Raw genomic sequence first — 20,834 nt, 5'->3', positions numbered from 1 at the left:
TTCCAAATCCTTTCCTCTTTCTCTTAAAATTAATCATAAGAAAGCATATCTTTCAAATTTTTTATTTTTCTGAGTTGTTGGACAATATTGGTCTCCCACATAATGTCATTAACCTTCATTAGGTAAATCTCTCTTAGTAACCAGTTCTAGGTACAAATGCAAATGAAATTTTACTACGTACATTTTCAGTCAAAGCAAATAAAAATCATGAATACTGATGAAGGAAATTAATTCTAAAATTGAGTTTAATCTTTGGAGAAAAGTTTTTATAGAGTTCAGTGAACAAAAATGTTGGAAGGTGATTCAGAATGGTGCTCCCATACCTTTGTGCTGCCTGTATAGTAACTAGAGCACATTAGAAATACTAGAAAAACTAGAGGAAATTAGAAATAGAAATTTCTCTTCTATTAGTCTTCTATGATAATAACTATAGTAATTATCTACGAAGTTCTAGGTTACAGAGAAATTGTACTATCTTCCTATTAAACCTGAAAAATGAAGCGCTTTTTCATACTGATACGCACAGGGTGGAACACTATTAATACACTCTGCTTCTAGTAAATCTCATTAGAATTTTCTTTAGAAGTGATGATGTCAGTATTAAAGCTTCTTCAAGTTTGAATCCAGACACATTTCTCTAACCTAACAGATCCTGTGTAGCTCAAAAGCAGTTGTGGAACATCTCAGCCTCAAAATAGTTTAAATGGATTCATAATTATCTTGTTCCTGTGAAGTTTTTTTTCCCATAAAACATACTGGAGGTAGTGAAAGAAATGAAATTTTTCCTTAGGTTAAGATGAATTTTGGTGATCTGACTTACCTGGATGCAGGGCTAAAAGTAGTTAGGTAGTAATCATGGCTCCACTCAGTATCTGCATTATGCCTCTTTTGTACTGTGGATGTGAGACTGCAGAAACTGGGAGTGCTCCATCATGGACTTCATTCCCACCTTCCTGGGGGGAAGAAGGATGAGAAGGGGAGAAAAGTTATTTTCTAGCTTTGCAGTGTGTTATTGCTACAATTTTTTGTTCTTAGCTATATATGCATTCTGCCAAAGTTGCAATCCATATTCATTATTTGTAAGTAACACTCACTACTTGAATAGCTGGTTAGAGGATCATATCAGTGTTATCTTGGACTTCTAGCATCCTTTGAGGCCATAAACTGGGTAGAAGCGTTCAGAGAGCTCACATTAAACACCTAGAACGACTTATGTTCCTTCTCTGTTATGGTATGTTCTAGGAACAGGCATGTGGTGACAGGGGTGGAAACATTGCAGTGTTTGGCTGCCGTGAATGGCTGTACTGGTGCCTGTCCTCCTCTTCGGGTGAAAATCTCTACTAATGGGACTTTTAAAGCCTCATAAATTGCAGTAGATCAGCTCATGTTTTATGGCATATTAAACTAAGCAGTGGTTGTTTTTTTTCTGGTTTTCTTAAAAGCCACACTGTCTGTAAACAATTTGGTAGCTGCTGTACAAGCAACTTAACCTTACCCCGTGTCAGGGTATGACTTCTGTCTTTGTTACTTTGAAGAAAAAAAATATGAAAGAGTGTTTGCTGATACATTTTATAAGTATCATTGTTTTGAAGCACATTAAGGTGATACCTTTGCTTTTTTTTTTTTAAGTTCTGTGATATTATTGATGTCCTCTGCAGCTTCCACCAAAAGTGCATGGGTTGGAAGGGAATAGAAACAGTATAAATCTGTGCTTGTGCTGATCTTGCACGTGAACAGTACCTGCAGATGGATGGATAATGTGGTGCACACATTCTTCTTCTGCATACATATAGAAGCCCTACCATGCAGCAGACTTGGGAAAGTGATGTCCTTGATGATTGCCTATACATCTGTAAATTATTAGAGTAGAATGGTAGTGGGCATCTTTGTTTTATCACAGGATCCAGCAGCTCTTGGCAACAGCTCTGAAAACTTAGAACACTTCAAGGTAGCCTTTGGGAACATAAATAATTGTCATTATGGATTTGAGTGAATATTAAGTCATACACAGCAGCTGATTTTTTTTAAAGTCTCTGTCACAGCATCTCTATCAAGCAGCAAACTGACAGTTGTTCATCTGTAGCTGTCAGAAGATGTCTGCTTTCAGGTGAGAATGAACATACCATCTGACCTGGGTAGCTCTTTCAGTCTTCAGTGCTCCTCTCTTGAAGGGGAAGGCAAGTTTGTTAACCAAGTGTATGTAGGTTATTTTTCCTCATTTGTCCTAAGGCTACAAAATTACATTTTTCCTGTGATTTGTAATCAGCATCCAAAACCAGTGAGGAGCACAGAGGGATTTCTTCAGGAACTCCAGATAGAATTGGGTACTACAGAGTAACTGGGCTGATTTGAAAGCTTAACATTTAGGCATCTGATGTTTATGACAGTAAGACTGAAAATTAGGGTTTGTTTTTTTTTTTAACTTGTGTTTGGGTGAAAGGGTAAACATAAAGCACTTTTTTTTTTTTTTTCTTTAGCATTTCCTCTACACAGTTACACCTTCTTGGGTCACCTTTTCTTGTGGTTGAGAACTGATACACAAATTATATAGATTACATTTAGCTTATTCTTGATTGACCTGTATTGCAGAAAAGCTAAAGAACTGACTTTCGAAAATCTTTCCAGAAGTAAACTGCTAATCAAAGCTTTTTTTGAAGTTGATATCTTCAGCATATAATTGACACAGTAATGGTAAAGATGAGAAGTGATTAATCCACCTGGTTTCACCATTGCTAATTTGTGATTTTTCCCAGTCTTGTCCATTCTTCCTGCAATTTGGCATTTTAATTCTGCTGAAAGTATTTAAAGTTTGCATGGTGACTTGACTCATCAGATGGCATTTCTGAATTGAAAGATCAGTTCTGTAGGTTATCTATTTTTTTTTCCCCAAGTACTCAAAAGACTTTAACTTCTGACCTTTTTTTTATTGATTACATTATTATCAGATATTAGGGTTAATCTTTGATGTGCTAAAATGATTAAGTTTAAAGTGAACAGTTTGGCACAAGTACTTGCTGAACAGTGGTATTGTAAAAATAGCACTTTTGTGAATTGTTCATATTTTCTATTCAATTCTTTTTATAGATTTATGATGAACCCAGTATCGTAGTATGGCAGGCAGGGGTGTGGGAGGGTGTGGTTAGCATCACTGCCAGACTGGAGACTGAATTTTATGTAAAAGTGTAAAATACTACTTTGTGTGTCTGACATACCTTATTAGTATAGATGCTGAGCCTGTTAAATATAGGTACCTTTTAGACATCGTCTAGAAGGACAGCATAAGCAAGCAGAGAGCTCAAATTATTTGTACTGAAATTTTCAAAACTGTTATGCAAAGCAAGCTTTCTTACTTGCCTGAGGTCAGGCTGATTCCACGGTAACTGGAGTTTTCACTTCTGACTTCATGAAGTGACCACCTATCATGTAGCAGACACTGAAAAATTGATAGTAAGGATTAGCCAGACCTACCTAAACAGTGTGGTAGGACTCTGGTTAATTTCTAAATTGGTGATAGTTTCACTTATTTCTATTAATTTCTGTTATAAGGCTGTTGTTTTTGTGGTGGTGATGCTGCAAAACACAGGAGAATGATTATAACCTTGACAAAGTATGTTTTACCAATAAATTTGACTAGAGACTCTTCTAATGGCCTGTACCTTAGATTTTTGAACCTTCTAGAAAGGAAAATGCAAAAGTTTATATTGATATCTCAGAATGTTTTTATCCTGTATTTGTGAATCAAATGGATTTTGATCAAATCAAATCATTTGTGAAACAAATGGATTTTCAAATGTTTGTAATAATTGTAATGTGTGTGACTTAATTGCCTTCATTAGGAATGGTAGGAAAATGTTTATATGCATTTTTTTACCATTGTATCCATTTTATTTTGTTCCTCTCTCACTTAGAAACACTGCTTTTCTCATGACTGTAGTTGCTGTTTGCTTCATGTTTTGTTCTTTTTTAAAAGTTTTGTTTTGCACTGACAAGTTGTGCCATTCATACTGCTACTTTTCTGCCTGTCAGCATTCAAATGTGCATAACTTATGCATAATTTCCTTTTTCCCTTGCCCTCTTTGGTACGTTCACATGTTAGAAATTACAGATATCTTTTGGGTTTTTTCCATTCTTTGCTTAAGTTTTCTAGCAGCACAAATCCAGATAGAAATTTCCTATTTTTTTCCCCTCTTACAGCATTATTTAATCTGATAATTTTACAAATCTCTTACTGTTTTCATTAGCTACCAGCTATCCAAGCCCTTCGTGTTTCACTTAAGATTTCTAGGTCTTCCTTAGTTGATGGTATCTCACATTCTTTGGCATTAGTCAGGATAACTTCTGCTTCATAGTTCTTGATCAAACCTATTTTTATTAAATCAGTATCTCTGATTCAGTGTTTCTGCTTATCAAAGGCATATATAGTTCTTGAAACATAATGTTCTCTTAAGTTTCTAAATACTCCCACCTCCCTCTGGTAATTTCCAGCAGCATCTTTCTTTCTGTTCTTACTCAGTCATCAGATGATTATCAGTTTATCAGTGTTCATTGCTGAGATTGTCAGCCTCAAAGCTGCTTCTGTTTTCCATTGGTATAATGGACCTTCCCATCCATGACAGAACAAACTTTCTGTGCTCACCTTATTCTTAGTTCTGCTATCTTTGCAGCTAAGCAACTCTAAATTTTCATTCAACTTAACCCAGTGTATTTTGCAACCTACACCACCAAGACTTAGTTTTTTGAAACATGCAGATCTTCCTCCAACTCTTCTGCTGTCTTTCCTCAATACTACTGATTTTTCTAGGATAATATTGACAGAACGTAGTAGTGTGGTTTTTGTTCTTGCCTTGTTGGCTTTCCTTTATTCTGCTCTGCAGTGGCAAAAGAAAATACTTTTCTCATCCCTTCCTTTCTTCTAGCTAAAGTGTTTCATCTAGTGACACTTTATCTTCTCATGTCTCAGTCCAGAAGGAAACTGAGAACCGTGCAGCCGCTCACAAAGCCCTTCCCCCTCAGAAATGGGAAAGAGAAAATAAAGTAAAAGGCTTGGGAATTGAGATAAAGACAGGGAGGGGTAACTCACCCATTATGATCATGAGCAAAAGACAGACTCCTTAGAAGAAGAAAAAGTCAATTTAATTCACACGGTGTCAACAACAACACCACTTAACAGACAGAGTGGGACAGTGAGAAGAAGCATTACCACATCTTAAAAACACCTTTCCCCCACCCCTCCCTTCTTCCTGGACTCAACTTTACTCCCAATTTCTCTACCTCCCACAGTGGCGCAGGGGGCAGGGAATGGGAGGTGTGCAGTCAGTCCTGCAGCTTCTTCCTCCTCAGAGGGAGGACTCCTCGCATTCTTCTCCTGCTCCAACATGGGGTCCCTCTCACAGGAGACAGTCCTCCCATGAATTTTCTCCAATGTGAGTCCGTCCCACAGGCTGTAGCATTTCCTGAGCTGCTCCAGCATGGGTCACCCCCACATGTTGCAATCCTCCCAGCACTGAACTACAACAGCGGGAGCTTCTTCCCATACAGTTCCAGCCTTCTTCAGACACAGTCACCTGCTCCGGTGTTGGGTCCTCCATGGGCTGCAGGTGGGCACCTGCTTCACCATGGACCTCCATGGGTGGCCTGCTGTCTCACCGCAGGCTGCAAAGTTGTCGTGGATGAAAGTATTAACAGGGTAATGTTTTAACAGGAATTTTAGATTTATTAATAAATAACAGCAATTGATCATTTACAAAATAATTTAGAAGACATTTTAAAAAAAAAAAAGTGACTTATTTACAGATTCTAAAATGACAAGATTCACACTAACTTACTTAACGGTACCTTAATTTATACATATGTACATGTGCATACACAAACATAAAACGTACAAACACACAGAAACAGAAGTATTCGGTACAATAGAATGAAGTACGTACCCACACACCAGTAAGCAGAGAAAGAGCGAGTGAAAGAGAAGCTAGCTCAAAGTAAAATTTCCCTCTTCTCGAGTTTAGAGTAAATACTCACAATGCCTTGGCATTCCTCAATGGGCGATAATTGAGACTCAAGCGGGTTGACTTCACCCTGGCCTTCCATCAGCTCTGGCAGCAGACCACACCTTAAGGGTTTTGATACCTGAGAGGCGTCCCAGCTCAGAGGAGATGCTGGTCACAGGCCCGCTGCGATCCAGGAGAGCTCAAAGGGTGGTCGCAATTTCACAGAATCACAGAATTGTCTAGGTTGGAAAAGACCTTGAAGATCATCCAGTCCAACCATTGACCTAACACTGACAGTTCCCAACTACACCATATCCCTAAGCGCTAAGCTGACCCTGCTCTTAAACACCTCCAGGAATGGGGACTCCACCACCTCCCTGGGCAGCCCATTCCGACGCCTAACAACCTGTACTGGAAAGAAATGCTTCCTGATATCCAGTCTAAACCTTCCCTGGCACAACTTGAGGCCATTATCTCTTGTTTTATCGCTTATTACTTGGTTAGAGAGACTCATCCCCAGCTCTCTGCACCCTCCCCTCAGGTAGTTGTAGAGGGCGATGAGGTCTCCCCTCAGCCTCCTCTTCTCCAGACTAAACAACTGCAGTTCCCTCAGCCGCTCCTCGTACGACCTGTGCTCCAGACCCTTCACCAGCTTCAATGCCCTTCTCTGGACATGCTCGAGTAATTCAGTGTCCTTTTTGTAGTGAGGGGCCCAAAACTGAACACAGTAATTGAGGTGCGGCCTCACCAGGGCCGAGTACAGGGGTAAAATCACTTCCCTGTCCCTGCTGGCCACACTATTTCTGATCCAAGCCAGGATGGCATTGGCCTTCTTGGCCACCTGGGCACACTGCTGGCTCCTGTTCAGCCAGCTGTCAATCAACACCCCCCAGGTCCCTCTCTGACTGGCAGCTCTCCAGCCACTCCTCCCCAAGCCTGTAGCGCTGCTGGGGGTTGTTGTGGCCCAAGTGCAGCACCCGGCATTTGGCCTTATTGAAACTCCTACAGTTGGCCTTAGCCCATCGCTCCAGCCTGTCCAGATCTCTCTGCAGAGCCTCCCTACCCTCGAGCAGATCAACACTCCCACCCAACTTGGTGTCATCTGCAAATTTACCGAGGGTGCACTCGATCCCCTCGTCTAGATCATCAATAAAGATGTTAAACAGGAGTGGCCCCAAAACCGAGCCTGGGGGACACCACTCATGACCGGCTGCCAACTGGATTTAACTCCGTTCACCACAACTCTTTGGGCCCAGCCATCCAGCCAGTTTTTTACCCAGCAAAGTGTGTGCCCATCCAAGCCACGAGCAGCCAGTTTCGCCAGGAGAATGCTGTGGGAAATGGTGTCAAAGGCCTTACTGAAGTCAAGGTAGACAACATCCACAGCCTTTCCCTCATCCAATAAGCGGGTCGCCCTGTCGTAGAAGGAGATCAGGTTTGTCAAGCAGGACCTGCCTTTCATAAACCCATGCTGACTGGGCCTGATCATCTGGTTGTCCCGCATGTGTTGTGTGATGGTACTCAGGATGAGCTGCTCCATCAGCTTCCCAGGCACCAATGTCTAGCTGACAGGCCTGTAATTTCCCAGATCACCCTTCTGACCCTTCTTATAGATGGGTGTCACATTGGCCAATTTCCCCTCTGTCGGGACCTCCCTGGTCAGCCAGGACTGCTGGTAAATGATGGAAAGCGGCTTGGTGAGCACCCCAGCCAGCTCCTTCAGCACCCTCGGGTATATCCCATCCAGTCCCATAGACTCGTGTATGGTCACTGACTGTCTCCTCCTGGGATGCTGGGGGGTCGTTCTCCCAGTCTCTGTCTTCTGGCTGAGGAGGCTGGATTCCCTCAGTACAACTAGTCTTGCTATTAAAGACTGAGGCAGAGAAGGCATTAAGCACCTCAGCCTTCTCCTCATCACTTGTTACCATGTTTCCTCCCGTGTCTAGCAGGGGATGGAGGCTCTCCCTGGTCTTTCTTTTGCTACTGACATAGAAACATTTCCTGTTGTCCTTGATTGCGGAAGCCAGATTAATTTCCAGCTGAGCTTTAGACCTCCTGATTTCCACCCTGCATAGCCTCATAGCATCTTTGTAATCATTGTGAGTGATTTATAGGGTCCAAGATAATTGACTTTTGTCAGATACCTTTTACTCAAGCCCAGCTCGAACAACGAAGTATTCTAGTGCCTTCCAGCAGTTGCACAAGAACTTGATGAATGTGCAACTCTGTTATTGTTCCCATTTGACCACATCCCAGGCACAGGTGTGCCAGGCCATTAGGAGATGATGGGCTGTTATAACCTTTCCAAGCAATCGTGAGGGGCAGGAGCCAGGCTCCTTTAGGGGGGCGCCTTAACATTAGCAGTCCTTATCTCCACAGATTGGTGTATAGCTCGGGGGAGATGGGTGGAATCACACCTAGCACCAAGCAGCCCAAGAAGGGAGGGGTAGGGAGGGGTTAGAATTGCACCACCACAAAGGGGTTCTCTGCATGCTGCAATACAGTCCCTTCTCCTTTCTTCCACTGCCCTTGGTGTTTGCAGAGGTGTCCTCATTGCAACTCCCCCTCACAACTCCAACTCCTTCTTCCAGGTTCCTCTTCTTAAATACATTATCACAGAGCTGCAGCCACTGTTGCTAATTGGCTCAACCTTGGCCAGAGATGGGTCCGACTTGGAGCTGGGGGAGCTTTGAGAAGCTTCTCACAGCAGCCACTGCTGTAGCCCCTTCCCTGCTATCAAAAACTCCACCACTCACTCAAACCCAGCACACCTAGTCTCACCTTTCAAAACTTCGTTTTAATCTTGGGATATCTTCTATATTTTGATATTCTCATACTGTTTATTTTCTGTCCCTATTTCATCGTTTTGCCTTCAGAATGCTGTTCTCTGGTTTAGCTTTTTGTATTGGTTTCATAGAGGCCTGCTTCTTTTATCTGCATTTGATTTTTACTGATTCTCTACAGACATGTGGTCATATATTGCCCAGATGGTGAAAACTTGCAAATCTATGCTCTTCTGGAATAGGAGAGGTCCTAGTTCTCTGATATGTTCTGGTGATGGTTAAGCTTGAGCTTACAATTCTTGTCTTGACTTTCATCTGTTTTGTTAGCTTGCTTTTCTTTAGCCTTGATAAATATAACAGTCTTCCCTTGAAGGTCCATCCAAAATCCTGCTGAACAACTGTTTTCTAAGCTTATTGAATTGCTTTCTCCTGATTGTTTGACATGTCAGGATGCTACCTCTTGTTGTCAGACTCAAAATAAGTATGTAATTTTCAGAGCTTTTCTTTGCCTCATGCCCTGTCATCTCACTGACTCTTGAAATCTGTACTTTTACCTCCTGCTACTCAAAGATGCAGGTTTCTTTTTGATTGTTGGTTGAGTTTGTTCCATGATTGGTGACAGTCAACAAGTTGTGAACAACCTCAGCAAGTTTGTCAACAACATCAAGCTGTGTGGTTCGGTTGACACACTGGAGGGAAGGGATGCCATCCAGAGGGACCGTGACAGGCTTGAGAGGGTGGGCATCTGCAAACCTCATGAAGTTCAACAAGGCCAAGTGCAAGGTCCTGCACATGCATCATGGCAATCCCAAGCAGCGTGATCATTGCCCAGCATCGCTGGGTGATGAGTGGGTTGAGAGCAGCGCTGCAGAGAAGGACTTGGGAGCAGTGGATGGAAAAACTGACTATGAGCCAGCAATGTGTGCTCGCAGCCCAGAAAGCCCACTGTATCATGGACTGCATCAAGAGAAGAGCGGCCAGCAGGTTGAGAGAGGTGATTTTCCTCCTCTACTCCACCCTCATGAGGCCCCACCTGGAGTACTGTGTCCAGCTCTGGGGCCCCCAACATAAGAACGACATGGACCTGTTGGAGCAGGTCCAGAGGAGGCCACAAGGATGATCAGGGGCTGGAGCACCTCCCCTTGGACAGGTTGAGAGAGTTGGGGTTGTTCAGCCTGGAGAAGAGAAGGCTCCGGGGAGACCTTATAGCGGCCTTCCAGTACTTAAAGGGGACTACAGGAAAGATGGGGAGGGACTTTTTACAAGGGCATGTAGTGATGGGACAAGGAGTAATGGCTTTAAACTGGAAGAGGTTAGATTTAGATTAGATATAATGAAGAAATTCTTTACTGTCAGGGTGGTGAAACACTGGTACAGGTTGCCCAGCAGGGCTGTGGCTGCCCCCTCCCTGGCAGTGTTCAAGGCCAGGTTGGACGGGGCTTGGAGCAACCTGGTCTAGTGGAAGGTGTCCCTGCCCATGGCAGGGGGGTTGGAACTAGATGATCTTTAAGGTCCTTATCAACCCAAACCATTCTATGATTCTGTGACTCTGTGTCTGTTTAGGCTTGGTTGATTGTCCTGGAAACACTTGTAGCGGTAATTAGTCTCTGTTTATCTGTCTGAAAAACTCAGTTTGCCATAAATTTTAATATGTGCATGAAGAATCATAAGTCAGGCTCCCAATATACTGAATATACTTGAGGTTTTTGCTCCCCATTATTCTTACTATAGGTTTCTTATTCCTTTACTTAATGTGTTTTATGTCTAGTGTGTTAATTACTTGATAGGGACTAGATACTTCTGTTTCTACAGTTCCTCAGTGAACTGATGTCTGGTCTCCAAAAAGGAGGGTCTTCAGTGCTTGAGTAATGCAAATTCATGCATTAGAATTTATACCTGAAACTTGCATATGCAGTTGTAGTATTATGTGTGTATTTGTTCTGCTAATGTAGTGGGTGGTATTCTTACTATAGCACACGTTTGAGGCTTTCTAAGCACATTAGTGTGTGATTACATATGCATGAACAGACATAGCCTGAATCACATTCGGTCTCGTTCATGTTGGCGTGGGAACACCGAATGTCTGTCCTTTTCTTCTTCCTTCTACTCCACAAGCTAAAGTTGTTCTTTTACATAGAAGTATTTAATAACAAATTGTATTCAAACAATGACACTTGGTAAATATTTCACTGAACTTTTTGTTAAATACCCTATAAGAGAGGGCTGACTTACTCATTGAGTATTTCATCTAGATCCCAAAGTTCTAACTTCAGGCATTTCCAGCAGTAAGTTTAAGTGTATGCCAGCCCTTTTGGTAGAGCCTGTTTCTTGTGTGTTATGTTTGCACTGAGAGTACTCTGGGAAAGAAAGTTTACTGAATTTGCAGTGAATTATGAAGGTTGCATGGTAACAATTATTAAGGTCATAAAAGGGAACCAAGATGCCAATTTGGTCAGGGTAGTGGCACACTTGAAAGGAAGATCAAATCCAAAAGTCTGCCCAGTTAATTATATTCAACAGTGTTTGCTTTACATAATATAAATTTTAAGCTCTGCACTGAAAGTGGAATGTTATTGTTAGTACACGATACAGTTAGCAAGGATGATTAAAAAATTAAAAAGTGCATGGAGGACAGAGGGGTAGCTAGGGTGTCTGTTGTCTCATTTTGTCTAGGTAATTTTTCCTTCCTGAATACAGATTTAAGGTGTAGTTTATATAGCTGAACAAATAGTGTGCAGTATTGTTTTCTGAAACTGGAGTTGTAGGGGAATGGGACAGGGGGGAGGGGAAATGTGCTGATGTCTTTTCCTAGCATCGTACATAGGACCGTATCTAACAATTGCAGTATGTTTTTTGAGCAGTAGGTTTGCTATTCACTATGGAAATATTAGGGGAAAACCAAGGCTAGGCTTCTCTGCAGTTAATTGCTTAAAGAACCTGGGTATAACTTAACCAAAATATTGCTGCTGCTTTTCTGTAGAAAGAATATTAATTTTCTCCATGAGAAGACTGTGTATTAGTTTTCTTACTTCTGTCCATTACTCTAGATAAGCCATGAAACGTTTTTGGTAAGTTTTACGTTGTATGAGCAGTAGATAGGAAGAGGTTACTGAATACAATGTAAAGGAACAAAGTACCTTCAGTAGAATGTGGAGACCTGTGTTTTAGTGCATAAGAACCTGTTGTTGTTGTTGAGTTGTTTTAAGTTTTGGGGTTTTTTTTGGTGGGGGGGGGAAGAGGTTTGCAATAAACTCTTTTTATTGAGGAAGTCATTAAATATTTGAGGCACTTGGTACTGAGGCCCACTAACCGAGCAAATACTTGCCAAGATAACGCCTCTGCTTTTCATTTCTTCACAAGACTGTACTTTTAGCTGCCATTGCATTCATTTTCAAAAGTCATCTGCCCATGTTACAAAATAAGACTGTTGACATATTAGTCAGAAGTCAGATTTTTAAATGTTGAGATTGGTTGAAAACCATTTTTTAGAAAAACCTGTTAGTGCTCTAATATTACAGACAGTAGTTTTGCTTTATTACTAGTTTATGTTCTATTTTTAATTTAAGTACAGTACATGAGAAAGGAGAAGTAAATTGAAATTGTAATAATAGAAGAGACAATAAAAACCACCCATTAATTCTTTTTATTCTATTTTATTAAATGTTGCAGGTCAACTCCACTTGTGACAGTAATAAGAAACTAGGTATCATGTGCTAGGGTCCTGGTACAGACGAACTCACTTCTGTTTTATTTACATGTTTGTGATGTAAAAGCTGATGTTATTTGGAGGCATTAGTAATGATGGTTCTTCACTGGGGAGCTTACCAGAGTTCTTGCTAGGTATTTTACATACAGGTTTTCATAGATTAAAAAGGGTTATTTAATAAACTGTGTTTATGACCTTCTTCCCTAGCAAATGGTAAAATATTTAATTGTAAAATTACAGGTTTCCAAGCCTTAAAAATATTTCTCATTATTTGATCTTTCGATGAAAGACAATTTGTTTATACAATTGATCTGTTTTAAAGGGAAGAAAAAAAAAATCAGATTGTGTTAGAGACTATGTCATTTATCTACAAAAATAGAGTATCTAATATGAAAACATTGTTTTTTCTCTTCCTGGGTATCTCTTATGCTTCAGTCCTGATCCTAAGGGACTATTTCTGAGTGTGGAGATGTTAGAGGGTTCTTACCTTTATTAATTTCATTACCTTATGGGAATTATGGAGATCAGTATTCCTACAGTCTTCCAAGTGCAGGAGTATTGACAGAGGCAAAGGCACCTGCTTATGACCAAGGTGAAATAGTAAAAATGATGAGAAAAACTGAAAAGTTCCCGTTAACCTGATGGTTTTCCACAGATGATAAATTAACATCTGTTCTGTACTGCTAGTACTGTTTGCTAGTAAATGGCAACGTTGGATTTTAAAAATTTGAACACTTGCCTTTCGCACTGGCAAAGTTTAATAGATCCCTGTTGAATTAAAACCACTTAGAATTTGAGAGAAACTGAATATAGATGTGTAATAAAAATGTTTATGACACAAAAACTGGATTATAATGAGATATGATGGTGTTTAAATTGCACATCTCAAGAGTCATCCCAGAAATAACGAAATGCAACTTGTCTTAAGTATGATCATGAGAATGTATAAATCTGCTATGACAAAGTGGTTGGATACAATACAAGCACAAATGAAAGATCCGAATAGTTCTGTTTAGCAGAGTTTGTTGTCAGACTAAATGGATTATATAGGCCTGCAGTGCCTGCTGCATACCAAAACTAAGGCTGAATAGTGATTTGTGTGAGAAGCAAGTATTGCAACTATTTTTCCTACAGAGTTCAAGACCATCGTTGCACCTTAAAATGTATCTTTTAAATCACATAATCTTTTTGAGCTTTACATTAGGAGTTGGTCATGGAAAGATGGGTAACAGATAAGAAATTTTATATTGATGTATATATAGAAAGAGAAAGTGATTATCTTCAGATTCATCTTATTTTTAATTATTCTAATGATACATTACCTGGATTGAAGTGGACTACTGCAACTGTAAATGATACAATTGATTTTTCTTGGTAATTCCAGCATTTATAAAGTCCACAAACTGCTAATGAAAACTCAAAGCTAGTAATACATGCAAATACAGCAGATACAGCACCAGGAATGAATGTTCATAGGAAGGTCATGTGTTATTAAGTATATGTGTGCGAACACTAGAAACATCATCATGTCTGTATAGAGGATATTCTTTCAGCATAGTGCTATTACTTGAAATCATTACGTTTAAGAATAAGATCAACTAAAGACCAGCATTGGCATTTGATATTCATTACATATATATATAGCAACACAGTTGGAGAAATAGGGATAGAAAGATCCTCAAGATGCCACTGTTACTCTCCTACAAAAGTGACATCAGCCTTATGTAGGCATGGTATTAATACCATGTACAGGAGAGTTTGCAGAATTTTCAGTGGGTCTTTTAACATGTGAACTTAACTTATTACCATTAGAAAGCTTGTGAAGTTTTGTCCCTGTTTAGTTTGCATCTTTATTGCCACAGTTAAAATTACTTCTTTTCTTGTCCTCTGTGGACAGAGAGAATAGGTTATTTCCTTCCTCTTGCGGATTTGGAGACTATTAACTACGTTTCCCTTTGGACCTCTTTTCTCTAAAATTTACAATGTCAGTTTATTCAGTTTTTCTGTGAAGACTTTTATCTCTCTTGCTGTTCTTGTCAGCAGACCTTCTACAGCTAGTTCACACCAATACATCCATGGTTTTACTTTTGTGTGTGTGAGTGTGTGTGTGTGTGTGTGTAAGTAAAAAAGACCACTGTGTTTTAACTACAGTGGAGTACTTTTTGAGGTGGCCTATATTCTAATGTAAAAGCTGACATTTTGTTGACGCTGGTTGTATTGCCCACATTATTCCATTGAAAAAGTCAGCTGCTAAATTCAGTTTTTGAGGTTTTACTTATTCCAAACTTTATTATTAATATTTCCTCTGGATTGCAGATCAGTGTGGTGGTTCATGTTTTTTTCTTTTTTTCCCCCCTCTGCTTTTAATTAATGTGCTTATTTTTTACATAGTTTTTGTGGTACTCGCTTAGACTTGTGGTATACTTTTATAACCGTCCTTAAGTATTTTAGCGAGTTTCTTTGTATCTATATTCATGTTTACTTATACTCCTTATGTTTCATATGGTTCATGACATCAGTGAAGTGTTCAGGATTTGGCAAAAATGTGTGTTGCATTTCTTTCTCATCCTTTGCATTTTGTCCCCTTTAATCTGTACTTCTTTCTTTTGTGGAAATAGTAATATTTTTTTTTTTGTCCTTTCATACTTATACATAGTATTGCTCACCAATTCTGTTAACAACTTTTGTTTTTAGAATTCTGTTGTCTTTGTTTGGAAAGCTTGTGGGAGAGTCTCTTCTAAGTTTCTACTCTTTTCTTTTTCTACTGATGTCCAACACATATGAATTTAAAGTCCCTTTAGTTCTACCAAGTGTCACTTCTATAACTTAAATCACATTTTTATAATTATATTGCTTAATACTCATTTTACAGTAATTCACAAATCTAAATCTTGCCTTACAGGCAACCAAGCCATGTTCATTATCGGGCTCTTTCAGTTAACATCAACTAAAAACTGTTATAAACTGTTACAGTTATAATATTTCCAAAAAGGAAAACTAGGCTGTATTCTTCCTCCCCTTCCCCCTCACTCTCAGTGACAATTAAGAACTCAGTTAAATAATTGCCTTGGCTAGGGTGGAATGTTACAGAGCTGCACATCTTTTTTTCCTTGTTATGTATATATGAGTGAATTGTGTATATTCATAACTTCATCAGAGATTCACTGTAATATATTCTTTTGAAATTTTTACTTAAGGATTGAGATTCATGGATTCAAAGTCCTAATCATCAAATCTGCAGGAAGCTTTTGGTGACTGCTGTTGATAGTGCATGTATACATGTGATGTAAAGTAAGTGAAGGATTTGCTTAATTGATTGTCTTCATGGTTATTAAATTAACATAGAACAATTTTGTATTTGAAATTCTTTACCTGGTCTACTTCTTTAATGAGAAAAGCTGTTTGTGAAATGGCATGCAAAATAAAGTAATTCTAAAGCCTACTAAGTCTAGTAATACACTAAAATACAGTACCTAAATTAAGAAATAAGTTCTGATTGTCAGTCAGTTAGGAGTTTATACCATTATTTTGCAGCATCTCTGAGAAAGGATAAGCAGACTGTTCAAGAGATTTTTTTCATATGTAGCAATGTTACCTTTCTTTTTTACCCTGACTAACACAGAGTTGTGAATTCTTTAAAAGTCAACCTCTGATCTGTAGGAAGAAAAGTATTTGTTTAGAAATTCAGCTTCTCAGTCTCCTCCTGAAACTTGTGGCTTCAGGGAGTCTGCCATCAGCATGTCTGTTCTGACTGAAACAGAAGGTAAAATTAAAGTCCTCATGAATCCCTCGAAATTAGTCATGCTTCACACTAAGAAAGGCTTCTACAAAAGCACTATGTAAAGGTCTAGGACTATCATGTGGAATAAGCTGTCACTTAAAGTAGTCTCCAACACTGACCAGCAACCACACTGCCCTTCAAACTCTTCTTCCCCTTCCAGTTTAGCTTCTTGGGCTTACTGCTGTGCCCCTTTACCATGCCCAGCCTTGATGCTGTCTTTGACATGTCAGCTGGTATTGGGCCACAGTCACGTTCAAGCATTTGCAGATGAGGTTGAGGTTTCAAAGATGGCAGGAAACGATGTTCTGAACACTGGTGAGAAGAGATGCAATTACAGGAGGAATTTCATTCACTGAATTGTTACTGAATCCAGGTTGTCATAAACTAGAGGGCAAACTCATTTGCAAAGACTTTTTGTAAACAAAGCTTTGTTGTGAGTCGTGAGGTGTGGCTATCTTGTCTACAGCAACTGCTTCCCCCAGCACAAACATCCCCCTTCATGCTGCACCTGCACTGCAGAAGCTACTTGTCTTGATGACAGGCATGTTGTATTTTGCCATGTTCAAAGTCATACATGCTGTGACTGTGTACTACTGTATGTCACAAGATGGCAAGAAAAGCAAGAAGACCACGTTTCTGACTGTGGGCAGCTGCTGTGTGAAATTCTTCCATCATCATAATCAGCTGTTCTTCCAGTAGCTTGGACTAGATTATTCTGGTGTGACTGCTTGTGCTTTTGGTTGTCCTTGTGCTTATCCTAATTCAGCCTCCTGCTCCTAACGTACCTCTGTGTTTCTGTTGGGTTTAGCTTCCCCACATACACAAGTCTAACTTAACTGGACTACAGAATTGTGTTCCTGAATTTAAATAAAAGCAGCTTGAATTTAAAAGCAAAAACCACCTGAAAGAATAAAGAGCTCACAGAAGAGTGTCTACAAGTCTGGTGAGACTTACCTGATTCCTCTTTCAGCTTTTACCTATTTGGAGGACTTGAGATCTTGCTAAGAAGTTACCTACCTCCCAGTGCAGTGATCTAGTGTGTGACCTGAAATTTCTGTCTAGTCATTCTAAACAAGGGAGTCTGGACTGCCAGCTGACCTGGTGCTGAGTTTTTTTACTCCACCCTTTTCTGCAGGGGAAATTTATGCAGGGATAAAAAGCAAAAATGCGTTTTCCTGGGTAGCACAGACTGAGCAAGGAGCTTCTGCTGTGGCTCTGAGGAAAGTTTCAAAACCGGCATGTATCCTTTGATATTTCGTGAGTTGTCATGAATACAAACATCAGCCTTAATGAAATTGTCTCCTGTATTTTTAATAAGCCATACTGTTTGTCTCAAATCAGTCTTGTACCTAAACAATGCAATAAATGATTGGTAATCAAAAAATCAATATTAACATTGTTTGAATGTGTTTTGACATTAGAATTACATGCACTTACTTTTAGATGTAAAGCTCTGTGAAATCTAATTCCTAGTCCTTTTACTTACGTGCTGTAGTAATCTTAAGCATACAAGTGAAAGTTTATATGGAAAAAACAGTTGTACCATAGGGTGTGGGGTCAGGTTTTCAAAAGAGCTCAGCAGTAAACAACTGTGTTTCAGCATTAGAGTGAAATGGCTAATTCTTCAGAATTGTTTCCTGTAAGCTTCCTTTAAAAACATCTGACTCTTGTAGAGAAAATCCTGCCCTATAGCAGTATTTCAGAAGTAGCATGTGATTAAATACACTGTATTACAGTCTTTACCCAAAACAAGCATGTCAGAAACATATTCTTGCAAAGTGGCTGTGAGAAGTGATATTGTTGATATGTACTTGCCTTTTGAATGCCATACCAATTTGTTCAGATAATAGATTAATTTTATTTACCAGATACAATTCAGTCTTTTACTGAGACTTTAAATTTCTTTCACAGATCTAATTAAATGCAGCCAAAGGATGTACATAAAAACTGTTTTGGGCAACAAATTCTTAATGGTGGTAGTATGTGAGTAGAAAAAGTCTAATTGAGCTATGCATCAGCAACAAACTAACAGGAAGAAAACTCCAGGAAATACAAAACCTGCAGTGAAATTAACAGGATGTGCCCGTATAGAAATACGTACAAAAAACTTTTTGAACTTGTTTTATACAAACTATATCCCTTTCTAAGCAAATCATTAGGTGTTTGTTTAGCTCATTCTTCCTGTGCTGTACTAAGGAAGGAAGAACAAGCTTGTTTTATGAAGGGAAGACAAATGTTTTAATAAAGCTACTAACATGGACTGTGACTGTCAGTGTGAAGCATTACCTAGAACGAGTTGCACAACATATATTTCTGAGAACCTGTTTCTATGGAAGGAAAGAGTACTAAATAGCTCTCTGCATGTGCTCAGTGTCACAGGATTAAGTCTGTGGATAGTAAACTCTTTGAAGATAGCAGCATCTCCTACTAGTTTGCAAAGTGGTATTTTTTATGGCAGTGTATGCATAATCAGTCCTCAAATCCTAGGTTAAATTTGTGGGACAAATCTACAAAATTTGTTTGAACCACCCCCCTGCCTTTGATTTTGCATATAAGCTGTTGTAAACTGAAATGATCTGAATTCTTGGATGAGCATGTGTTGAAAACCATTGTTTTCAAGACCAAGACTTCAGTTGTAGTGTTCATAATATGAACTTGTAGTGCTTCATAATCATTATGGGTTTGGATTAGTTTAAGAATTCTTTTTTTTTATTTAAAATCATCTAATAGATGTTAGTGATTTGAAAGCTCTGCTATCCCAGAATTAGGATACTTTACTCTAGACGAGTTGGGTTCTTAAGACAAACATCTGAAATTAACAACTGATTTTCGAGACTTAAACCTTGAGTGCTAGGTAGCCTATAGTGAGATACCTGCCTTGCTTTTGATTTTGTGTAGCATGATTCTTGGTTAAACTAAAGTGATACCAAATCACCATAATGTAAATAAGGTTTACAAAAGTAGTGGGCGGAGAAGTTTCCATGTACTTCTATTTTCCACAGTCTTATCTTAACAGATTTCCTGTCTCTACCCTTCTTTTATTGTTCTTTTTGGAAAGAAAGATCATTACTCTTTTTTTAGAAAATAATGTTGACAGTAATGAAACACATAGTGTTGAATAAGTCTGGTCTATTTGCTTGAAGAGATGAGGATGGTCAAATACTGCAAAACTAGCTCTGGGCATATTGGTACACTGAATTCAGTTCCTCTTTTATTTCAGATATTTCCCATATGGTCCTATGTCGGTCTTAAGCTCAGGATCTCAATGTCTTAGGCACTGCAATTCTGCCTGAGTCTAACACATAAAATTGTGTTTTCACATATGTCCCCAGACAGTGATAATGGAGTGTACAGATTTGAAGTACACCTAGTATATATCAACTCAAAACCCATTATTAAGCATTTCTTTCTTCCTTAACCTTTTCTTAAATTTTTTTTTCCCTTTTAAGCAAAAAGATTCTTGCTTAATTATTGGAGGAGTGGTGCAGGTGCCCTGCCCAAAAACCTGTGGGTCACAGCAGTGCTAGGAATTTCTCTGTGTGAAGTTATATATCTACATTCTGCCTGTGTCTGTGTTCATGATCCTGTGTGGTTCTTGATAGGTAGCATGGAGAGCCCACTTTGTGTGCTGGCTATTGTTAACCTTGTTCTGATACACCTTATTTTCTCTGATAAGCCATACTGGCTTCCCTTTCCACTTCAGAGCGCAAATAGTCACACCCTATTTCAACTACATACTGCTGTTCTCCTCCTACTACATCAGTTACTCTTTATAATCTCTGAGGTACTATGCAGAATTAATTTCTTATTCTTTGCCATATGCTTCAGACAGTCAGCCCTTGCTTTGTATTTCTTCCTGCTTTCTGATTGAGGTGATTCTGAAGACTACATGATGATACTGCTGAAACTGATTCAAGAAAAGTAATGCAGTCTCTGTTACAAGGCCGGCTTTTTCTCAGATTCTCCCTTACCAGCCACTAGGGGGTTTTTGAGGCTTCCAGTACTGCTTAAATGACAGTGCCTTTCACAGATTTTTATTAACTGACTTACAGTGGTGTCCTGCAAAAATTTCAGGAATTTCCATGTACATTAAGTGAACTTTTAATAGACAGTAGTTATTCCTCTGGTACCATTGCTGAATGTAGAAGCTGACAGAAAGGAAGACGAGAATGTACAAGTTTGGGGACTGTACTTGTAGAAGTAGTAATTAAAAAAAAACCCAAACCAAACAAAAACCTGTGATGGTAAATTTTTCAAAAATGTCCTGTAGATGTGGACCATGAATTGCTAATATTCTTTATATGTACAAGGATCAGAATAGAGTGATTATATTACTCTTGTCTGTGTTTGAACAAATTTTGCTAGAATACATATATTAAATTTTGGTAAACAGTGCGAAACATGGTTGGTTCAAACAGACATTAGAGACCTAACAATTAAAGCATCAGAAAATATTCCTGATATATTGCTTTCTCAAGCTTCCATTGATTACTTCTGTGGGTGGTTTTCTCCTTCCCCCTTAGAAGCTGAGGGAGAACCAACTACTTCTGAGGTGTTGGAAAGGGAGAGTGGTA

At 39.3% G+C, this 20,834-nt stretch overlaps 1 protein-coding gene across 2 annotated transcripts in view; it reads left to right on the top strand.

Annotated features, from left to right (window-relative positions):
- Positions 1 to 20,834, top strand: part of DTWD2 (DTW motif tRNA-uridine aminocarboxypropyltransferase 2) — a 100,122-nt gene that overhangs the window by 40,763 nt on the left and 38,525 nt on the right. The window lies entirely within an intron of this gene.

The sequence above is a fragment of the Strix uralensis genome, chromosome Z, assembly GCF_047716275.1.
Source record: "Strix uralensis isolate ZFMK-TIS-50842 chromosome Z, bStrUra1, whole genome shotgun sequence".
In the NCBI taxonomy this organism is placed as follows: domain Eukaryota; kingdom Metazoa; phylum Chordata; class Aves; order Strigiformes; family Strigidae; genus Strix; species Strix uralensis.
Note: the sequence above shows the minus strand (reverse complement) of the source record. Positions and strands in the feature narration are given on the sequence as shown.